This window comes from Linepithema humile, chromosome 6 (genome assembly GCF_040581485.1).
Source record: "Linepithema humile isolate Giens D197 chromosome 6, Lhum_UNIL_v1.0, whole genome shotgun sequence".
Taxonomy (NCBI): domain Eukaryota; kingdom Metazoa; phylum Arthropoda; class Insecta; order Hymenoptera; family Formicidae; genus Linepithema; species Linepithema humile.
Window position 1 is genome coordinate 15,022,770 of NC_090133.1, and position 22,156 is coordinate 15,044,925.

At 29.3% G+C, this 22,156-nt stretch overlaps 1 long non-coding RNA gene and 1 pseudogene across 1 annotated transcript; one reads left to right on the forward strand and one right to left on the reverse strand.

Moving 5' to 3' along the window:
- The first annotated feature begins 652 nt into the window (after positions 1 to 652).
- Positions 653 to 3,688, forward strand: LOC137000876 (uncharacterized; annotated as a pseudogene).
- A 9,179-nt stretch (positions 3,689 to 12,867) lies between these two features.
- LOC137000877 (uncharacterized) lies at positions 12,868 to 19,693 on the reverse strand. Its single transcript, XR_010891050.1, has 2 exons — positions 18,798 to 19,693; positions 12,868 to 13,006 (listed from the first exon to the last, which is right to left on the reverse strand). It is a non-coding gene; the product is annotated as an uncharacterized lncRNA (long non-coding RNA).
- Positions 19,694 to 22,156: the final 2,463 nt, after the last annotated feature.

Here is a 22,156-nt window from a genome sequence, read left to right on the forward strand (position 1 = left end):
GGACGTATGATAAGGCAGAGAAAACAGGGCTGATCAACTCCCGTGTATTTTGTATTAACCGTGTTTGCAGCGTCGCCTATCTTACCACAGAACCTACAAGGAACTAAAAATTAATATGGCGCCCAACCCGTCCGATTCAAAATTCACATACAGGCATATGTACACCGTCTGTCCGGAAAGTTCCGGGACTATCGTTTAAAAAAATAGAAAAAATAGAGTTTTTATTTTTTATTACTTTAAATGTTCTACATAATTTCCTCCAATATCAATACAACGTTTAGAACGTTCGTACAACCATTGGAAACTGTTCGAAAATGCTTTTTTTGAAATTTTCCTCAATTTACGCGTCGCATTGGCCTGAATATCCTCAATATTATCATAGCATTTTCCTTTCATGTGCAACTTGAGTTGTGGAAAGAGGAAAAAGTCGCACGGAGCTAGATCAGGTGAATATGGAGGATGCTGGAGTACGGGAACTTGTTTTTGTGTCAAAAACTGAGTTACAATTCCAGCCGTGTAGGCGGGCGCGTTGTCGTGCAGCAGGAAAAAATTTTTGTCGGTCTATCGTTCTGATCGAACTCGTCGGATCCTATTGCAAAGCCGTTCCAGTACACCCAAGTAGAAACGGGAAGTCACAGTGATGCCCGGGGAAACAAATTCCTTGTGAATAATGCCTTGAGCGTCGAAAAATATGATGAGCATGATTTTTGTCTTCGATTTTGTCATTCGCACTTTCGTCGATCTCGACTCACCAACGCTCAACCATTCAGCACTTTGCCGTTTCGTAGTAGGCTCATATTGAAAGCACCATGACTAGTCACCTGTGATTATTTTTTGGAGAAAAGAATTGTCTTCATCTGTCATTTCAATCAAGTTGCGATCACACGCTATTCTTTTTGTTCAGGAGTCAAACTGTGCGGAACGAATTTTGCGCACACCTTTCTCTTTATTAAGAGGATACTCTACTCTAAAAATTTCAAAAAATCGAAAAAAAAATTTTTTTTTTCTCAAAGTATATGTTATGAAAAATATGTCTGTAAAGGGATTTGCTTAAATTCATAAAATTGACGAAGTTGTAGCGGTTTAAAGGGAGCGGCTTACAGCGCGCAGTGCCGAGCGCAGCGGGAGACGAGCAATAGCTTTCTCGACAGGTCTCGTAGGATTTTAGTTTGAAAGAGGGGCCTGACGGTTTCTTCCTGATCTTTCTGAGAAAACATCTGCTCTCTCGGATCAATATTCAGAGAGTTTAGTATAGCTTTGATCGTTGAGTAGAGCGGACACAAGGACGCAACAAAAATATTTAGTGTGAGGTTAGAATTATTTGTTACTATTCTCTAACTCTTTACAATATAGTTGTCGTTAAAAATTACAGAATAGGCCTATTAATGCGAAAATGGATAAAAAAGGAAGCAGAATAAAACGTGTTCATGCGGAGCGTCACACAAAACGACAGTTTAAAGGAAATAGATACACCGTTGAGCAGGATACGAGTTTTACTTCTACGTCGGCTGAGAAACTTTAAAATAGAAGAGATATGGACGTTGCTATTTCGAAAGAATTTGGCTACTGCATTTTGAATTTCTTCTCAGTTTTCTCTGCAATTGCTTCCAGTGTAATTTGCAAAATTTGCAAAAAAGATATAAAGTTTTATCAGACCGCTAATCGTGGCTTAGGATTCAAAATTGTAATGCAGTGCAAGTGCGGTGAACAATTAATTAATTCGTGTCCACTTATTGACAAGGCATTCGAAATCAATCGTCGAATTGTATTTATTATGCGACTCTTGGGAATTGGCAGAGAAGGAATAAATTTATTTTGTGGTTTGATGGACTTTAGTCAGGGGCTGGCTCTCAAAACGTACTATGCCTGTCTTGAAAATATACATCTTGCGGTTTCGTCAGTTTACGATTCTATAATAAAAAGTGCAGTTGAAGAGGAAAAAACAAAAAATGCCAAAGCCGGAAATCCTGAAAACAATTTAACCGTTTCAGGAGATGGAACGTGGAAGAAAAGAGGATTTTCTTCTTTGTTCGGTGTCATTACGCTTATAGGAAAATATAGCAAGAAAGTGCTTGATACTGTTGTAAAATCTAGTTTTTGCCAAGCTTGTAATATGTGGAAGAACAAAAAGAATGATGCAATTCATGAATTTGATAAATGGTACAAAAGTCATGAAGAAAACTGCACCATAAATCACATCGGTAGTGCAGGTAAAATGGAGATCGACGCTGTTACGGAAATGTTTTTAAGGTCTACGGAGAAGCACGGTGTTAAATATGCCACGTATATTGGAGAAGGGGATAGTAAAACCTTCAAAGGTATTTTAGATGTTAATCCATATGGTGAAGAACTTATCGTCAGAAAAAAAGAGTGCGTCGGTCATGTTGAAAAAAGGATGGGCACAAGACTTCGGAACATAAAAAAAGCGAACAAAGGTATTGGCGGAAAGGGCGCTGGAAAATTAACTGACAAAGTTATCGGCGAGCTTACGAAATACTATGGTTTAGCCATTCGTAGACACCCTCACTCTGTTGCTGAAATGAAGAAGGCAATATAGGCTACATATTATCATAAAAGCTCGACGGATGAAAAGCCGCAACATATGTACTGTCCTTCTGGTTCAGACAGTTGGTGTAAGTGGCGTAAAGCCGAAGCCAATAACACACTTCAAAACTTCAGTCATGATCAAGCATCTCTTAATGATACAGTTTTAAAAGTAATTAAACCTATTTACGAAACTTTATCATCTGATGATTTATTAGAAAGATGTTTAGGAGCAGCAACACAAAACAGTAATGAATCACTAAATTCATTGATTTGGACTTTTGCTCCAAAACACATCCACTCAGGACCAAAAACCGTCGAAATCGCCACTTTTTTAGCAGTCATCATTTTTAACGAAGGATTTCTTTCTATTTTGAAAACTCTGTCTGTAATGGGAGTGACTGTTGGGCAACAGGCACAGATATACGCAAATTCCCGAGATGAAAGCCGAATTGACCGTTCGGAGAAACGATCGACAGATGCTGCAAAGAAAGCCAGAATTGCTACTAGGGAGGAGAAATCAGCTGAGCAGGACTTCTTTGAGCATGAGGAAGGTCCCCTGTATGGTCCTGGATTGGCAGATTAATCTTCGTAAGTAAAGATCCTTCATAAACGGCGCAAAACTTTAAACGCGTTTTTCTCAAAACCATGTTTTTTGAACTGGTGCCCAAGATATCTCAAGATCTATTTGACCGATTAAGTCCGGCTTTTGTGTACATCCTCAGCAGATGTGCCGCTATAGCCGGAACTAGAATTAAGTAAAAAAAAAATTTTTTACGATTTTGACAACCTTCGAAAGATAAGAAAATTTATACTAAATTTTCAAAGTGCTGCCATTTTTTTAATTTTCTATTTTTTTATTCCATTCTAGTTCCTGCTATAGCCAAATTTATACTAATTAAGAATTTTTTTGAATTTTTTGTTTCAGATAACCAGAATGGACGCAATCATGGGCACCGTTTTTTTTTTACCATGTATTTGATAGGGTTTAATTAATATTTATATTCATTAATTTAGCTTTAAAAAATATTTTTTATGTTCTCTAAACATAATAAAATATATACATAAAAAGCTGATATTAACAATTTTTACTAGTTTCTTGTAAAAAAATCCCGAAAAAAGCGTGTTTTAGAGTGGAGTACCCCCTTAAAACATTCCGGATAATTTCATGAACAATTGTTTTGGCCATGTTGACCTCTTCTGAGATCATTCTGTACGTGAGATGACGGTCAGTGAGCAGGAGATCACGAATCTTTGCAATGTTTGCGTCTGTCGAACTCGTGGTGGGGCGCCCCGTCCTCGCATCATCCTTAAGCGACTCTCGGCCTTCTTTAAATCGTTTGTACCATTCAAATACTTTTGAACGTGATAAACAGTCATCACCGTAAGCGATTTTCATAGACTCGTACGTTTCCATAGCCGTTTTACCGAATTTAAAATTAAATTTGATGACTGCTCTCTGCTCCATCACGATTTTTTTGACAGGCCAAAAAAACGAAATTAATTCATAAGCTTTTAGTATTAAGCAGAGTAATTGAAACCGTTTAACCAAACGTATGTTTATGGTTAATTGTTGCTACTAAAAGGTTCTTTAGTTGTCCAACGAGAGGCGCTACTTATTGGCCGGGAAAAAAATCAGTCCCAGAACTTTCCGGACAGACGGTGTATATATATATATATAAGACAATTATCCTCTCTTAGGTCGTTCACGGATAATAATCGACACAATATGTTTCTCTGTAAACAAAGTTTAAAATTTATTCACTATTCACAACTATTTACAATGTTCACACTCTTACCTGTAAACAAAGAAACGACAATTAAAGCCTATTATTATCCTTTTATTTACACTAACTTGGTCTCTAGTCTTTCACAATATCTTTTAACTACTTTATCTTTCTCTCCTAATTCTTCCTTGCATACGTGTGCTCGTTTCTCTTTGTCTATCTTTTCCTCTCGTCTCTGTCTCCCTGTCTGTCGATAATCAGTCGATGTATTTCTCGTATTGCTCGTTCCATCTAGCGGGGTCAGTTTGCATGGTGCGCCGAGTCCGAGGAGCGCGGCTCGTTTAAATTGAAGAAAATACTTTTTCTTTACATCTCCCCCCCTAGGATGAGAATCGTCGCAGCGCATTCTCACCTTAGGTTTTCCGGTTTAATCCTCTTCATCTGTGTCCTCATCCATTCCCGATATTGGGATCAGTTTTGTTATGTGGAACAAGCTTGTCTCTGATTTTTTTCTATTAGTCTTAATTTTGTATATCGAGTTCGATATTTTTTTTGTTTTTTTAAATGGTCCAATTCTCAAATCGTCTAGCTTTTTCCTGTTTAATCTATTACCATTTTCTATATATACCATGTCACCTGTATTAAACTCGTGATGTTTCCTATTTTTATTAAATAATTTTTTATTATAATCATGTGACTTAATGGTTCTTTCTAGGGCTAATTTCTTATCTTTCATCCAGTCCTCCTGGTGTTGTCCTCTTCTTAATTCTTTAGGTAAAATACTTGTGTCCGTGCCATCCAGCAGATACTTTGGTGCAAAACCAGTGACCGTATGTTCTGTCTCATTGTATCTTTCTACACATTCCCTAGCAACCGTTGTCCAAGCTTTTTCCTTTTTACCTTCTTTTATTTTACATCTTATTTTATTGACTAGCGTCTGGTTTAATCTTTCGTTTAAGCCATTTGAAAATGGTGCATTTACAGCAGTGAAAATCAGTCTAACATCGTTTTCTTCTAGGTATTCTTTAAATTCCCTCGAATTGATGCCTGGGTATTGGTCTGTGAGTATTGTTTCAATCTTGTCTGTTTCTAGTACGTTTTTTACTAGCTTGATAAAATCAGTAGCATTTTGTGTCTTCGAAGTTGTAATAACTGCGTATCTGGTAAAATGATCAACCAATAGGTGAAGGTATTTTTTTGTCGATCTTAGTCCTCCAAAGCCTCCAATAGTGTCTATTGACATTATTTCAAACGGTTTGGTTGCTGGTCCTAACTGTGACATCAGACCATATTTTTCTTGGCCTCTAGACTTATTTTTGGTACATATTTCACATGTCTTGCATATTTTTTTTATATTTTCTGTTAGAATTCTGGCTGTATAATATGGACATATCTTATTTATTGTTTGTCTAATCCCTATGTGGCACCATTCATAATGTATTTCTTTTATTATCTCTATACTTGATTCTTCGGATAAAATTATCTTCTCTTTATTTCTGATTTTTCTATAGAATATTCCATCTTTTTAAATTAATTTTGCTTCCCTTTTCTTTATCCATTTATTTTCATTTTGGTCTATCTTTATTTCCTCTATCTTCATTAAATTTACTAATTTCAGTACTTCTTCCGTATTCTCGCTTGGTTCTAATACTGGATTTCGGCTTAGGCAATCCGCTTCGGCGTTATCTTTTCCTGGGACATATTTTATTTGAAAGTCGTATTGTGATAAATAATGATTTATGTCACCTAGTTCTTCATCCGTTCTAGCTTTGATGTTCATGTTCTCTAGCGGTTTATGGTCTGAATACACTTCAAATCTTCTACCGATCAACCAGTGTTGCCAATATTTTACCGCTTCTTTGACAGCCAGGCTTTCCAAATATATCGCTTTTTTTCTTTTTTGGGATTCGTTTAATTTCTTTGAGAAGTACGCTACTGGCTTCTCTATTTCGTTGTGCTGTACCTGTTTTAATACTGCGCCTATACCTTCAAGTGATGCGTCTGTGTAAATCCGTATAGGCAAATCTTTGTCGAATATCTCTAGCACTGGTTGAGAGCATAGCAATTTTTTTATTTCTGTAAAAGACCTTTCACAATCTTCTGCCCATATAAATTTTTCATTTTTCCTCAATAATCTATGTAGTGGGTCTAACAATATCGAGCTTTTCGGTATGTACTCATGATAAAAATTGACTTTTCCTAAGAATTGTCTGATATTTTTTTGTGTTTTAGGGGTTGGAAAATTTTGAATTAAAATTAAATTATCTTTCACTGGTCTCACTGTATTGTTTTCTATTATGTGTCCGAGATATTTCACTGATTTTGCTGCAAATGTACATTTTTTTAGTTTTACTAGAACATCATAAGCGCGCGCTTCGCGCGCGCCATTGAGCTTTTCATTATAATACCTGGTCTACAATAGAATCGTAATTAAGTTGCAAGTTATAAGAAATTGACCAATAATTTAAATTAATTGTAATATATTAATCAATTAATTAATATGTATTAATAACACGAATAATATGCAAAGAACAATGACGTGGTTCGAGGACTCTCTTAAGGATGATGCAATTGTTGTTATGTTGCTCGGGTAACAAAAACAAGACACATCATCGCAGTCAACTAAAATCCGCTACAGACGACGCATTGAAGATTGAGAATTTAGTCAATCAATAAGAAGCAATATTTGTTTGCTTCTTTCTGATTGGTCAAATACTCAATCTTTAATCTAATAGCTGGTGTCAAGAACTTTCCAAATTACTATAATAAAATATTTTTTCATTGAGTATTTTTCAAGTTATCATGAAGATAATACATGGTTACTTTTTTAACAAAAAGTACATTATAAATTACACATTTTGTGTTAAAGACAACTAAGCATTTGCTTTACATCAATTAATTCGTTTTATTATTCTGTGCATAAAAGTATTAGGGTAAGATTATCGAAAAATAAATATTTTACGAGATATTTTATATTTTATATCAAAATATGTTAAATAAGGGATAATGATAACTTGAAAAATACTCCATGAAAAAATGTTTTATTATAGTGTTTCGGAAAGCTCTTGACACCAGTTATTAGATTCTGGAATCAAAAATAGAGTGTTTCATTTAAAATTTTAGAGTTAACTTAATAGAAGTTTTCAAGATCACTGAAAGATCAAATGAATATCAGCATTATCTGTCTCCCTTCAAACCCTATAACTGTTGTTTAAAACATTTTTTCGTATCTTGCATATTTTTCGAGATATTTTGCCTGCGACAATTAAAATGGGATATTCTGTATAATCTTTTTTTAAAAATTTACAGGAAAAGAGAGATCAAACACATATATTTCTTTATATACATAATTTTTAACTTGTTTATTTTCGCGTTGATTACCAAGATTAACTTTCAATGCTTGCCAAGAACGTACTCGTGAAAAGGCAACATAAAGTTGCCCATGATTAAAAACATCTTTGCGAAGATCTATTCCTACTTTGTCAAATGTCTGTCCCTGTGATTTGTTAATTGTCATAGCAAAAGCTAATTTTATTGGAAACTGTCTTCTTTTAAAAGTAAAAGGATATATATTTTCGCAATATAGCGTTATACGATTCAAAAAAACAATATCTCCTACTTTATCGCCTGTTAAAATTTTACATTTCAATAAATGATCAGCAAGTTCTATAATCATTAATCTAGTGCCATTGCAAAGACCTTCATTAATACTAAGATTTCTAATCAACATAATGATACAATTTGGTTTTAAACGCAATTCATAAGGAGGAAGACATGACGGAGATAAAGTATTTAAATATTCTGGTAATAAAATTTCACTAAAATCGCCATTATCACAATTTTCAGTACTATCTATACTTGTATAAATTCGTTCTTCAAACGTATCTAATAATTCAACAACTCTTTTATTAATTTCATCAACATCGACATTTCTTGCAGAAAGTATTGCACATTTCGTCATTTTATTAAATTCTTTATTGCGTATTAAATCACCATATATATCTTCTACAATATCGGCATTAATGTTTGTAACACAACAATCTGGAAGTTGTATATTATCATTAGAATCATTTAATATACCATCTCCCATATTTAATAAAAATTGTGCAAATTCAGTTTCTTCTGGAAGAACTCGCATATTTTCTATTAAAGAGAAACTTGTAAAATGTTTCCAAGTAGAACTAAACTTGATCGAAAGATTCACGATTTCACTTCGAGTACCATGTATTTTAATAGGGAGAAGTTGTCTAAAATCACCACCTAACACAATAATTTTTCCACCAAAAGGTAAATTATTATTCATGATGTCACGTAATGTTCGATCCATAATCTCTAAAGCATATCGTGGTGCCATTGGCGCTTCATCCCAAATAAAAACATCTGTTTTTTTTAAATATTGAGCTTCCTTTGATTGGATTTTAATGCTAGATGATGAATCAGCGAATAATGGTATTGGCAATCCAAATGTTTTATGAACCGTTTTTTCTAACGGCAATAATGTTGCTGCAATGCCTGTAAATGCCATTGTACATACTCGTTTATTATGAATTTTAGCTAAATAATAAATAGTTGTATATGTGAAAGTTTTACCTGAACCACCTGGACCATCGATATAAAAACAATTATTATCGTTATTATTATCTAATCTATTTAATACAAGATCTACTATTTCTTTCTGCTTGTTATTTAATTGTTGATATTGTTTGGTACCAACTTCCATAGCTTCTTCCAGTGTTACATAATCTTCTAGTTCATAATTTTCTATTAATTGTTCCATTTGTGGAAAATCAGCAAAACTTTTACCTTCACCAGAAAGCATAACGCCAATTTGTGTATAAGCTTTTTTTGTCCTTCTATTATACCAAAATGTTGAACATAATCTTCAGACATTGCTACTTTGAAATTTTCCCAAAGTTCTTCAGGATGCAATGGTTGACAATGTAATAATATACGTACAAATAATTTTCGAAGTTGTCGGGGCATCATCCATTCAACAGCTTCAGTCATAGCTCGTTTCCATTCATCATCATCTTCAATCAAACCTAAAGCTAAACATGCTGTTGAAAATGATTGACATACTTCTCCATTTACAGTTCTTATATCATCAAAACTCGTAGCTCCTTTTACGGTAAGTAATAATAGACGTAAATGAAATAATTCTGTTTGTGTTGGACTAACAGAATACATTCGTCCTATACAATTATAATGACTTTTGCGTTTGACCCAACGCGATATATTTCTTCCATTAATTTTTTCTTTTTTAAAGGTATAGTAACGTGGAATTTCTATATATAAATATTGTCTTGCTTTTTCGTCGTGAGAATTTAAAGAAAAATAATCAATTAACATTGTAACTTGATTTAAAACATTAGTCATTGCTCCTTCAATATCTTCATTTTCAATTATAATATTTTGTTCATTAGGAAGATGGACTGGTAAACGTACTATTGTATGACTTTTATCTTGTAATTTTTTTTCAAGAATACGCCAACTGGCTTCTACAGGTCCAACATATCGAGTTTCTATAAAATTGTGTATCTCATCATGATCAATAATTATATTTTCTGTTATTGGCTCAATTGTTATAGCAGCAACATCATGTCCCTTATAAATATATTTATATAAATATTTAACCGATTTAATACTTGAAACTACTTCTACATTTATGTGACTATTAAAAATAATTGATAAAATAGGACAATATGGAACTACATAACGATTATCAACTATATATCCTCCAGGTCGTTCAAAACTCCTGCCATTATCTCGTCGACGATAATAAGGATAAGCATCGTTATCCATTCTAGTCTCCTCAATATATGGTTTAGGATAATTTTTTGAGCATTTTTTATTTACCAAACACCAATCACCACAAGGTCCATGAATCATATGTCTCATAATTATGTCATGTAAAGTACGATTTTCACATGGATCAGGAATTTCAGCAGAAATATATTTATCAACAATTTGTGGAGTTGTTATTTTGCAATTATATTTTAACGTAACTAATAAGTGGACATGTGGTAAACCGCGTTTTTGAAATTCAATGACATATACAAAAGCTACTACTTCTCCAAAAAATTTTTGTTTTACAATCAAATCAATTAAATAATCCTTTTTAATATTAAAAACACGAGCACAGATATCAGGTCTATCAGAAGCTTGTTGACCAGGTAAAAGATTTTCCTCAATTTCACGCCATTTTGGATTGCAAGTCATTGTTATAAAAAGATCTGGTTTCCCGAATTTGCCAACAATTGCCATTGAATCTTGATAATTTTGTAACATATTACGCGGTGATCCGATAAAAGTAGATGGAAGTATAACCATCTTTCCAATACGCCCATTTAAATTATTTGCCATAGTTTGTAAATAATCTCTTAAACCTTGATATGTTTCAGTGCGTAATTCTTTTTGATGATTTTTGCAATAATTTATTCTGTCTTTTTCAATTTTTACATAATTGTCTACAAGCCACTGTTGAAATAGACGACGACCCAATAAAAAACAGTTACATTCCTCACGAATAGCCATACGATATTTAATATATTGACCTCTTGTTATTCGTTTATTACTATTTAATTTTGTTAAATTACAATGCCATCCTTGAGTTCCATATGGATAGAATAATGGATATATCCATGGTTCAACATTTTGATCCATAGAACTAACCTTTTGCAATGTTTTAGTACTTCTGTTACGTATTATTACGTGTGATTCTGGAATTTCTCCATCAGCTGTTGTACGAAAAACAGCAGCAACTTCATTAGTTCTTTGAGCATTATATCGACGTCGGTCCATTCCTGGTTTTAAAGTGAATAATAATTGTAATTCTGGTAATATTTCTCCAGATTCCATTTCTAAACGTTGTTGATTTTCTAATTCTTCACCCATCATTTGATAAGATTGAGCAAATATATTAGATTCTCGCATTATATGTTCAAGATTGTGTACAATTTCTAAATCTAAATTTGAATTTTCATTTAAACGATAATTTATTGCTTCATTAGGATCTATAATAAAAAGCTGACCATAAGATGGATTTTCATTTTGAGTAGCATATAATGCTGTATTTATTTGGTAATAAATTTGTCCTTGTATCTTGAAACAATATGGACCTGGTCGTCTATTTTGAAAATTAATTAAATTGGCGTTAAATGACGCGAATGAAAATGAACTATTATAACTACGAATATGTTGTAAAAAATTATTAGATTTTATATGACTACCGTCAAATAAATTACAAAGAAATTGTGGAGGTTGAGGTAATGATTCCAAAGATACCGCACCATGATTACAACAATCATGAAATGAGGTTCCTTTATTAGATACTTTTTCTGCTACAAAATGCTTTGCATTACAATGGATACAAACTATATCCATAGAACCAATATAGTATTCAACTATTTCATTAATTGGCGTTGTACTGCTAACATTTAAACAAGAGTGTCGTATTCTTCGAGATCTAAAATGGAGTTGATATTCTATACACCGTTGATTAAGTAATATATTATTTGCAGAATTTTCTCCAACAATGTCATTATTTAATTCTATTGTACTATTATTATATATTGTGCCAGTCATGCAAACAGTAGTTTGATTAGTTGCTGTTTGTGCAATTTCATGACGACAACGTTGATTTTCTCTTTTTCTTTCAAGACGTTGTTGTTGAAATTGTTCTTCTTCTTCTAAAGTGCGATTTATTTTACGTCTTGGCATTTTGTTAATTTAATATAAAAATGTTTTACTTATAAAATAATATATATATGTATTTATTTATTTTATTATACGAATCTTATTTTTATTTCTTAATTAATATTTATTATATTAATTTTTTACGTTTAGGTATTAAAATAATTAATAAATAATCAATTAGTAATCAATAATCACTAATTAGGATAATTTATCAAAAATAATTAATAATCAATAACCAATAATTAATAATAACAGTAATAAATACCCAATCAATAATAAATCAGTAATCAATCACTAATTAACAATCAATCAATAATCAATCAATAGTCTATTATCAATCAATTATTAACCAATAATAATCAAATTAATATCCAATTAATAACCAATAATCAATCAATGACCAGTAATTAATTAATAACCAATAATCAATCAGTAACAAATAATTAATCAATAATAACTAATATTATCATCATTATTATCATTATCATCATTATCATTGTCATCATCATCATTATCATCATCATTATTGCAGTTATCGTTCTCATAATCATCACTTTTATTATTATTATTATTTTGATAAAAATCAATCAATAATCAATCAAGAATCTATTATCAATCAATTATTAATCAATAATAACCAAATTAATATCCAATTAATAACATATAATCAATCAATGACCAGTAATTAATTTATAACCAATAATCAATCAGTAACAAATAATCAATCAATAATAACCAATATTATCATCATTATTATCATTATCATCATTATCATTGTCATCATCATCATTATTGTCATCATCATTATCATCATCATTATTGCAGTTATCGTTCTTATAATCATCACTTTTATTATTCTTAATATTTTGATAATTTTATTGAATAGTAATAATACAGTAATAATATAATATTAATAATAATAACAATACAATAATATTAAATAAAAAGTAATTTTAATTAATTTTTAATTAATTTTTATTTTTCTAAATATCTTGAATCTTGTTTTCTCGATAATGTATTCGATTGTCTTGAACATTTTCCTGAAACAAACAATAATAATATATGTTAATATTATATAATTTGTTTTGATTTTAGCTTTACTATATACAAAGTATCTCATTTAAATTTCATATTAAAATATCGTGACATATATGAAAAGTTTTGAAAAATGTTTCAAACAAAAGTTATAGGGTTCAAAAGGGAACATAAGATGGTATCATTGAATTGACCATGGGTTGTTTTGTTAAAATCATATGAAGATTATTGCTATTTTTTTAAATAGAATTATTTTGGTTGGAAAACTTTTGGTTATATATAACAATGTATAATGCACTTTGGTTTAAAAACACAATAACCTTCATATGACCCCATCGCAATCCAAGATCGAACCAATGGTACCTTAAATTTCAAGATAACCAAGTTTGTCGAAAACAGATTATGCCAAGTGTTTGCTATCAACTATTGTCAGCAAAAAAACTACAAAGAACAATATTAAAATTAGGCTATTTTTTACCTATTAATGCACGTAAAAATCATAGTGAATTTTATAGATTATGACCTGCTGAATACGATAATGCTATTACTTTTTATTAAAAATGTGAGGAACATCGTCATTATTTGGTTGAAGTTTTATTCTTCACCATTTCATCCATATTGCACAATTCTTTTCTAAGAACCTCGTGAACCTGAATATTTGATTGTGATAAAACTTTAGACATATGTACGGGGAGTAAATATATGAAATTAGAAATTACTATATTGACCCAAATATGTTTTTAGGGGATGTGATCACCCCTCATATATAGAACTGCTTTTCTCGAAATATCTCAAAAACGTTTTATAGCAAAATTATTTCTATTTATAACATTAATAAAATTTTTACAAAATAATTGTTTTTAATTTTTTGGAAAAATTTAAAAAAATGTCTTAAAATTTTTTTAAAAAACATTTTTTTTAAATTTTATTATTGCGATTAAATAGAGATAATTTTATTATAAAACTTTTGTATGAAACATTTTTTGATATTTTGAATAATTTTGAAATATATCGAGAAGAGCAAAAAATAATATGCATATGCAGAATTGGTTTTTGCTTTTCTCGAGGTATCTTAAAAATTATTTGAGATATCAAAAAAATGTTTTAGACAAGTTTTATAGTAAAATTATCTATTTTTAATCAGATTAATAAAATTTTTAAAAAATAATAATTAAAAAAAATTTTTTGTTTTTTTCCAAAAGTTAAAAAATATTATTTTTAAAATATTTTATTAATGTTATTAAACAAATTAAACAGATAATTTTACTATAAAATTTGTATAAAACATTTTTTTAGATATGTCGAGTAAAGCAGTTCTATATATGATGGGTGATTTCATCTTTTAGAAACATATTTGGATCGATACTAATAATTTCTAATTTTATCTATTTATTCCTCATACATGTGTGTAAAGTTTCATCATAATCAAAATATTCGGGCTGACGAGGTTTTCTTGTTAGAGAAAAATCGTATAATACGAAGATGATGAAAAATAGAACTTTAACCTAAAAAATGACGTTTCTGACATTTTCAATGAAAACTAATAGCACCATCATATTCAGCAGTTTAAAATCTATTAAATTTACTATGATTTTTACGTCTGCATTAATGGGCAAAAAACGGTCTATTTTTAACATTGTTCTGATACAGAAGCAGTGATTACCGATTTAATCGACAGATTAGTGTTAAAAAACTGAGCAGAATCTGCTCACAAAGCTGACAGTAGATTGACAGCAGAATCTACTAATATGACATAATATCAGATTGGTAGCAGAATCTGTATGCGCGCGTAATATGGTAACAGATTGGAAGCAGAAATCAAAAACAGAATCTACATTTTTATTCATTTAAATAGAATACTATTTATTTCGATAGTTCTTTTGCTCATCGCTATATGACGTATTTCCTATAGTCAATTTCCTGTTAGAAATGAATATAAAATCAATTATATATATATATATATATATATATATATATATATATATATATAAGCACAGTTACTATATAATATAAACCAAAAAACGTAGCAACTTTTTATCGGTTTAATTTCTAATTATACGGGTGATCCACCTAAGACCGGCCACCTAAATAACCCACAGCTTTGGAGATAGGAAGAAATGCTTCATATAAAAATTGGTTTGAAGTGACGAAAAAGATAGGTATATATTAGTTTGATCTTGAATAGACATGCTTCGGAGATTTGAAGGTCATCGCAATTTTTTTTAATGGAACTACTCTCATTGTTTTACACAAATGGATTCCTTGTAACATTTTGCATAAAAAGTTATAAGGGTCACATGGCCAAAAATTGCATCGTTTACGAGATATTTAATATCTAAAAGTGACATATTTTTATATAAAATATAAAGTATCTCGTAAAATATTTATTTCTCAATAATCTTACCCTAATACTTTTACGCACAAAATAATAAGGCGAATCAACTGGTACAAAGAAAACAAATGATTATTTTTAACAAAAATGTGCAATTTGCAATGTACTTTTCGTTATAAACAACCATGGATTTTTTGCACCAATTGATTCGCCTCATTATTCTGTACATAAAAGTATTAGGGTAATATTATCGAAAAATAAATATTTTACGAGACTTTATATTTTATATAAAAATATGTCACTTTTAGATATTAAATATCTCGTAAATGATGCAATTTTTGGCCATGTGACTCATAACTTTTTATGCAGAATGTTTCAAGGAATCCATTTGCATAAAACAATTAGGGTAATTCCGTTTTAAAAAATGGTGATGACCTTCAAATCTCCGAGGCGCCTCTACTCAAGGTCAAACTAATATTCCTATTTTTTTCTTCCCTTCAAAGCAAACAACTTCTATATGAAGCATTTCTTCCTATCTAAAAAATTATGGGTGTTATTTAAGGTGTGCAAGTTGCGTGGACCACCCTGTATATTAGGGTGGTCTTTAAAAGAGATCTGGTGGAATCTTATTGAAGGAGCCTTCTAAATCGGTTCCAAATAAATAAAAAAAATCTCTCCGAAAGAGTAATTTTGTAGCTCAACTCTAACCCCTTCCGCAAAGAGGTCGAATTTCGCCATTTAAAATGCACGTTTTTATCACGTTTTTAACATATATTTTTTGAGTGACTAATTACTCGCGAAAAAATTCATAAGTATGTTACATTTGAGAGCATAAATGCTATGTTTAAAAAAAATTGGAAACCACGTTGAATTGTACGACCTAGATTTTAGACCTTTATTTTTTTTTCTTTGACACAATATTGTATCGAAAAATGAATATATCCGTTACCTCGTACTTTTTTATTCTTCTTTTGTATAATAAAACTATAAAATAAGGCGTCCCAAATAAGAAAATAAGAAAAACAGATTCTTAGTTTCTTACTTTCGTACAATATCACGATATTTTAATAATTATATTATATATAATTACTAAATTTTCCTTTTTTTCCTTATAAGGAAAAAAGGAATTATTTTACAATTTTCAAACTAAAGATCAAAAATAATTTGTTTCGCAATTCGATTTGTGATTTTTCTTTCCTTTTTTTAAAACAATTGATATATAATAATAGGATTCTTATGAGAGATAAAGATGAAAAACAATTTGCTTTACAGATAATTAGTGAACACCAAAAAATATTCCAAGATTCAAGGAAACAAACGAAATAATTTATGAAACAATTGTACATTTTTAATTATTTCAAATATTATGCTTTTTTCGATATATTTTATGCAATTAATATAAGATTAACAGATCTTGAAATTTTAAAATTGGACAATAAATAAATAAAATTTATCTTGAAATCGTAAATCGTACGATAGTTTAAATACTTTTTCATTTTCGATTTGCAATTCTTTTTTCCTTTTTTCCTTATAATTACTAAAATATCGTGATATTGTACGAAAATAAGAAAATGAGAAAAACAGAATAATTGAAGACGCATTTGAAACGCCCTATTTTATAATTCTATTAGACAAAAGTACAATAAAAAAGCATGAGATAACGGATATGTTCATTTTTCGATACAATATTGTGTCAAATTTGGAAAAAAGTGAAATCTAGGTCGCGTAATTCAATGTAGTTTCCTCCTAAAATTAGACTATTATTTTTTTAAACATAACATTCATGCCCTCAAATATGACATACTTATGAATTTTTTCGCGAGTAATTAGTCCCTCGAAAAAATATATATTAAAAACATGGTAAAAACACATGTATTTTAAATGACGAAATTCGACCTCTTTATGGGAGGAATTAGAGTTAAGCTACAGAACTGCATTTTCAGGAGGATTTTTATTTATATGGAATTAATTTAGGTGACTCCTTCAATAAAATTCCATTGACCCCTTTTAAGGACCACCTTAATATATATATATATATATATATATATATATATATATATGTACACAGTCTGGTCCATAAGTTTTGAGACTGATTTTTATACGACCATATTAATGGCGTCATTTAATTATTTGCGTTTGAACTATGTTGACAATACCTTTGTCTAAGTGTACGAATAATTTAAATTGTCAGCGGCAATTTAATCTCGAGCACGTTACTGTTTCGTGAAACGTATTTTTGTTAGTACGTTATCATTGTAAAAAGCGAATATTTAGATTTAAAACATTAAAAAATTAAATTTTACAATAATAATTTTATAATAATGTTTTAAATAATAATTTTATTTAATAATGTTTTAAAATTAAATGTTTTCTTCAATTCAAACAGTTTTCTCAAAACAAACATTTAATAATGAAAGATGTTAAAGATTTAAACATTTATCTTAAACTATCTTTGATGTTTTAAATCTAAACATTCGCTTTTTACAGTGATAACGTACAGTGATAACAGCAAATAATTAAATGACGCCATTAGTATGGCAATACAAAATCAGTCTCAGAACTTATAGACCGGACCGTGTATACATATATACACATATTTTAATATTTAAATAACCAAAAAGTTACATATTCTGCTCAATTTCTGCTGCTAATATGCCGTCAGATTTTGCGCGTGCAGATTTTGCTCGGTTTCCTGCTACCAATAAGTCTGTTCGCGTTGCTGCACTTTTTGTACTCAGCATTTTCGCTTTCTCTCTCTTCAACGCCGAAATATACATTCATCTTATTTTAAGTGCAAATAGTGTACAAAGTGCAAGCAACGCGAATAGACCTAATCTGACATCAAGTCATATCACCCAAGCTTGCTCGGTTTCTGCCGCCAATCTGCTGTCAAATTCTATGAGCAGACTCTCGTAGCAAATCATAAACCTAATGCGAATATAACGGAAGCCAATCTGCTAGCAACATTTGCAGTAATCTGTTGCCAATCTGCTAATATATTACACGCATTTTGCTTATTGGTTTTATTGGAAATTATATAAGTAGGCAGTCAGTTTGGATACACCATTGAAAAACGAATTCTTTCTAAGACATAAAACTAAGGAAATAAGAAAATTTTTTTAAACTATTGATAGCATATTAAAGTTCAAATTTTAAGTTTTAAAATGCTTTTTTAAATTTTTGTCTACCATGATTTTTCATAGAGTATTGACATCATCTTAAAAAATTTTTAAAAATGCAGGTTTAGCTTCAAAGTCGCATAATTCGGTCCAAAAAAATCATAGGTCTTTATTTTTGACACTTTGTAGCTCAATAAAAAATTTTTTCTTGAAATATTCAAATAAAGCTTCATAAACTACAACATTTGCCTACAAAATACTTTTTTTAAATTTCTCTACGATTTTTTTAAACCGAGTTACGCGACTTTGAAGCTAAAACATTTATTTATTTATTTATATACATACTTTTTCTAAACGTCTTTTCCTTTTTCTGCTTATTTCTTCTTTATATTTCTTTTTTTTTGTTGTTCCACTTTTATTTTGTTCCTCACTCTCTCTCTCTCTCTCTTTCTCTCTCTTTCTCTCTCTCTCTCTCTCTCTCTCTCTCTCTCTCTCTCTTGTCGTTTTTTTATCCTTCAATAAAATTTAATGATTTTATGCTTTGACTTATGTATAATATTTTTTTTTACATTGCCTGGATAGCTTAATATTGAGCTAATAATTATAATTTGATACTCTATTTACTATTTTAATGCTGAAACCGTTTTAATATTAAGCTATCCAGCCAATGTAAAAGAAAAATATTATACATAAATCAAAGCACAAAATGGTTAATGCTGAAATTATTTGCTATCTTCTTGTTATTATTTATACGTACATTATTTAAAATGTTTAGAGAAATTAATTTTAACACATATCATCGAGCAATTGCGAATATCTTTCAAAGTCGATCTCTCAAATAAAGATTCTTATTTGTATGAAATTAAAGTACATTGATGATTTAATTTCATACAAACAACAATCTCCATTTTAGAGATCGACTTTGAGTGATATTTGCAATTGCTGGATGATATTTGTTAAAATTCATTTCTTTAAAATTTTTAAATAATGTAATTAAGTACTTGAAATTTTAATCGACTTTGAGAGATATTTACAATTGCTGGATAATATTCGTTAAACTTCATTTCTTTAAAATTTTTAAATAATGTAATTAAGTACTTAAAATTTTAAAAAATTATTTATAATAATTATTTAAAAATTTAATAATTATTTATAAAAATTATTTATAATAATTATTTAAAATTATTTATAATTTTAAATAATTATTTTTTACATTTTTTACATTTATTTATTTATTTATATACATACTTTTTCTAAACGTCTTTTCCTTTTTCTGCTTATTTCTTCTTTATATTTCTTTTTTTTTGTTGTTCCACTTTTATTTTGTTCCTCACTTTCTCTCTCTCTCTCTCTCTCTCTCTCTCTCTCTCTCTCTCTCTCTTGTCGTTTTTTTATCCTTCAATAAAATTTAAAAAATTAATATATATTAATATAGAAGCGCGAAATTTATTTGAAAATATCTTTTGCTTAAAGGTACACTTATATAGAAACATGTTTATGCAATAGAAATGTTTGGATTTTTTAAAAATTTATATGAACATTAAACAAATATTCATTCTGACATTAATTTCTTGCTACATAGTGTAAGAAAACAAATGTTACGTTAAAAAAATTGTTTATCTACATTTATTTCCTTTTACATATAACTTAAAAATTTTTAAATCGTCCTTTGAAAAATTTGCTATTAAGATATCATAATTCATTGAGTTAAAAAGGCTGGCTCTATCTGTTTTACATGCATTTATTTCACAAAAATATATTAAATAATAAATTCTATTATTTCACCATTTTTAATTTTTGTTATTACATAAATTGTAATAATACATGGGGAAATAATAAATATTATTGTTATTGAATAAATTTAGGAATCATGTAAATCCAGTTATGGTATGTAATTACCACAAGTTCTATATGAAATGTCCAATTTATGTAATAACAAAAATTAAAAATGGTGAAATAACAGAATTTATTATTTAATATATTTTTGTGAAATAAATGCATGTAAAACAGATAGAGCCAGCCTTTTTAACTCAATGAATTATGATATCTTAATAGCAAATTTTTCAAAGGACGATTTAAAAATTTTAAAGTTATATGTAAAAGGAAATAAATGTAGATAAACAATTTTTTTAACGTAACATTTGTTTTCTTACACTATGTAGCAAGAAATTAATGTCAGAATGAATATTTGTTTAATGTTCGTATAAATTTTTAAAAAATCCAAACATTTCTATTGCATAAACATGTTTCTATAATAAATTTCGCGCTTCTATATTTCTGCAGGATAATTGTAAGATTTCTGACCCTATGGAGGCAAGTTACGCCGAAAAGTTGTTGAATAAATTTAGGAATCATGTAAATCCAGTTATAGTATGTAATTACCACAAGTTCTATATAAAATGTCCAATTTATGTAATAACAAAAATTAAAAATGGTGAAATAACAGAATTTATTATTTAATATATTTTTGTGAAATAAATACATGTAAAACAGATAGAGCCAGCCTTTTTAACTCAATAAATTATGATATCTTAATAGCAAATTTTTCAAAGGACGATTTAAAAATTTTAAAGTTATATGTAAAAGGAAATAAATGTAGATAAACAATTTTTTTAACGTAACATTTGTTTTCTTACACTATGTAGCAAGAAATTAATGTCAGAATGAATATTTGTTTAATGTTCGTATAAATTTTTAAAAAATCCAAACATTTCTATTGCATAAACATGTTTCTATAATAAATTTCGCGCTTCTATATTTCTGCAGAATAATTGTAAGATTTCTGACCCTATGGAGGCAAGTTACGCCGAAAAGTTGTTGAATAAATTTAGGAATCATGTAAATCCAGTTATGGTATGTAATTACCACAAGTTCTATATGAAATGTCCAATTTATGTAATAACAAAAATTAGAAATGGTGAAATAACAGAATTTATTATTTAATATATTTTTGTGAAATAAATGCATGTAAAACAGATAGAGCCAGCCTTTTTAACTCAATGAATTATGATATCTTAACAGCAAATTTTTCAAAGGACGATTTAAAAATTTTAAAGTTATATGTAAAAGGAAATAAATGTAGATAAACAATTTTTTTAACGTAACATTTGTTTTCTTACACTATGTAGCAAGAAATTAATGTCAGAATGAATATTTGTTTAATGTTCGTATAAATTTTTAAAAAATCCAAACATTTCTATTGCATAAACATGTTTCTATAATAAATTTCGCGCTTCTATATTTCTGCAGGATAATTGTAAGATTTCTGACCCTATGGAGGCAAGTTACGCCGAAAAGTTATTGAATAAATTTAGGAATCATGTAAATCCAGTTATGGTATGTAACTCAATGAATTATGATATCTTAATAGCAAATTTTTCAAAGGACGACAAATATAAAATTTACTATACTAAGCCATACATACGCGCTTTTTTTTCTGTTCTTTTGTATCCATTTAATTGTATCTGTTTAATATCACTTATAATATTATATAATATAATTACTTACCTTTTTCCCTTTTATCCCTTCCTTCTCCTTTTTTCACTTCTTCGCTCTTTTTTTCACTCTTTTTACAAAAATACTTTTTTGAAACACGGAATACGGCTATACTGTTTGACAGCTTGAGGAAATGTAAACAACTGTCATAGAAACATTAATAAACTAATCAATAAATTGCTAATCAATATTGCCTTGACAACTATCAA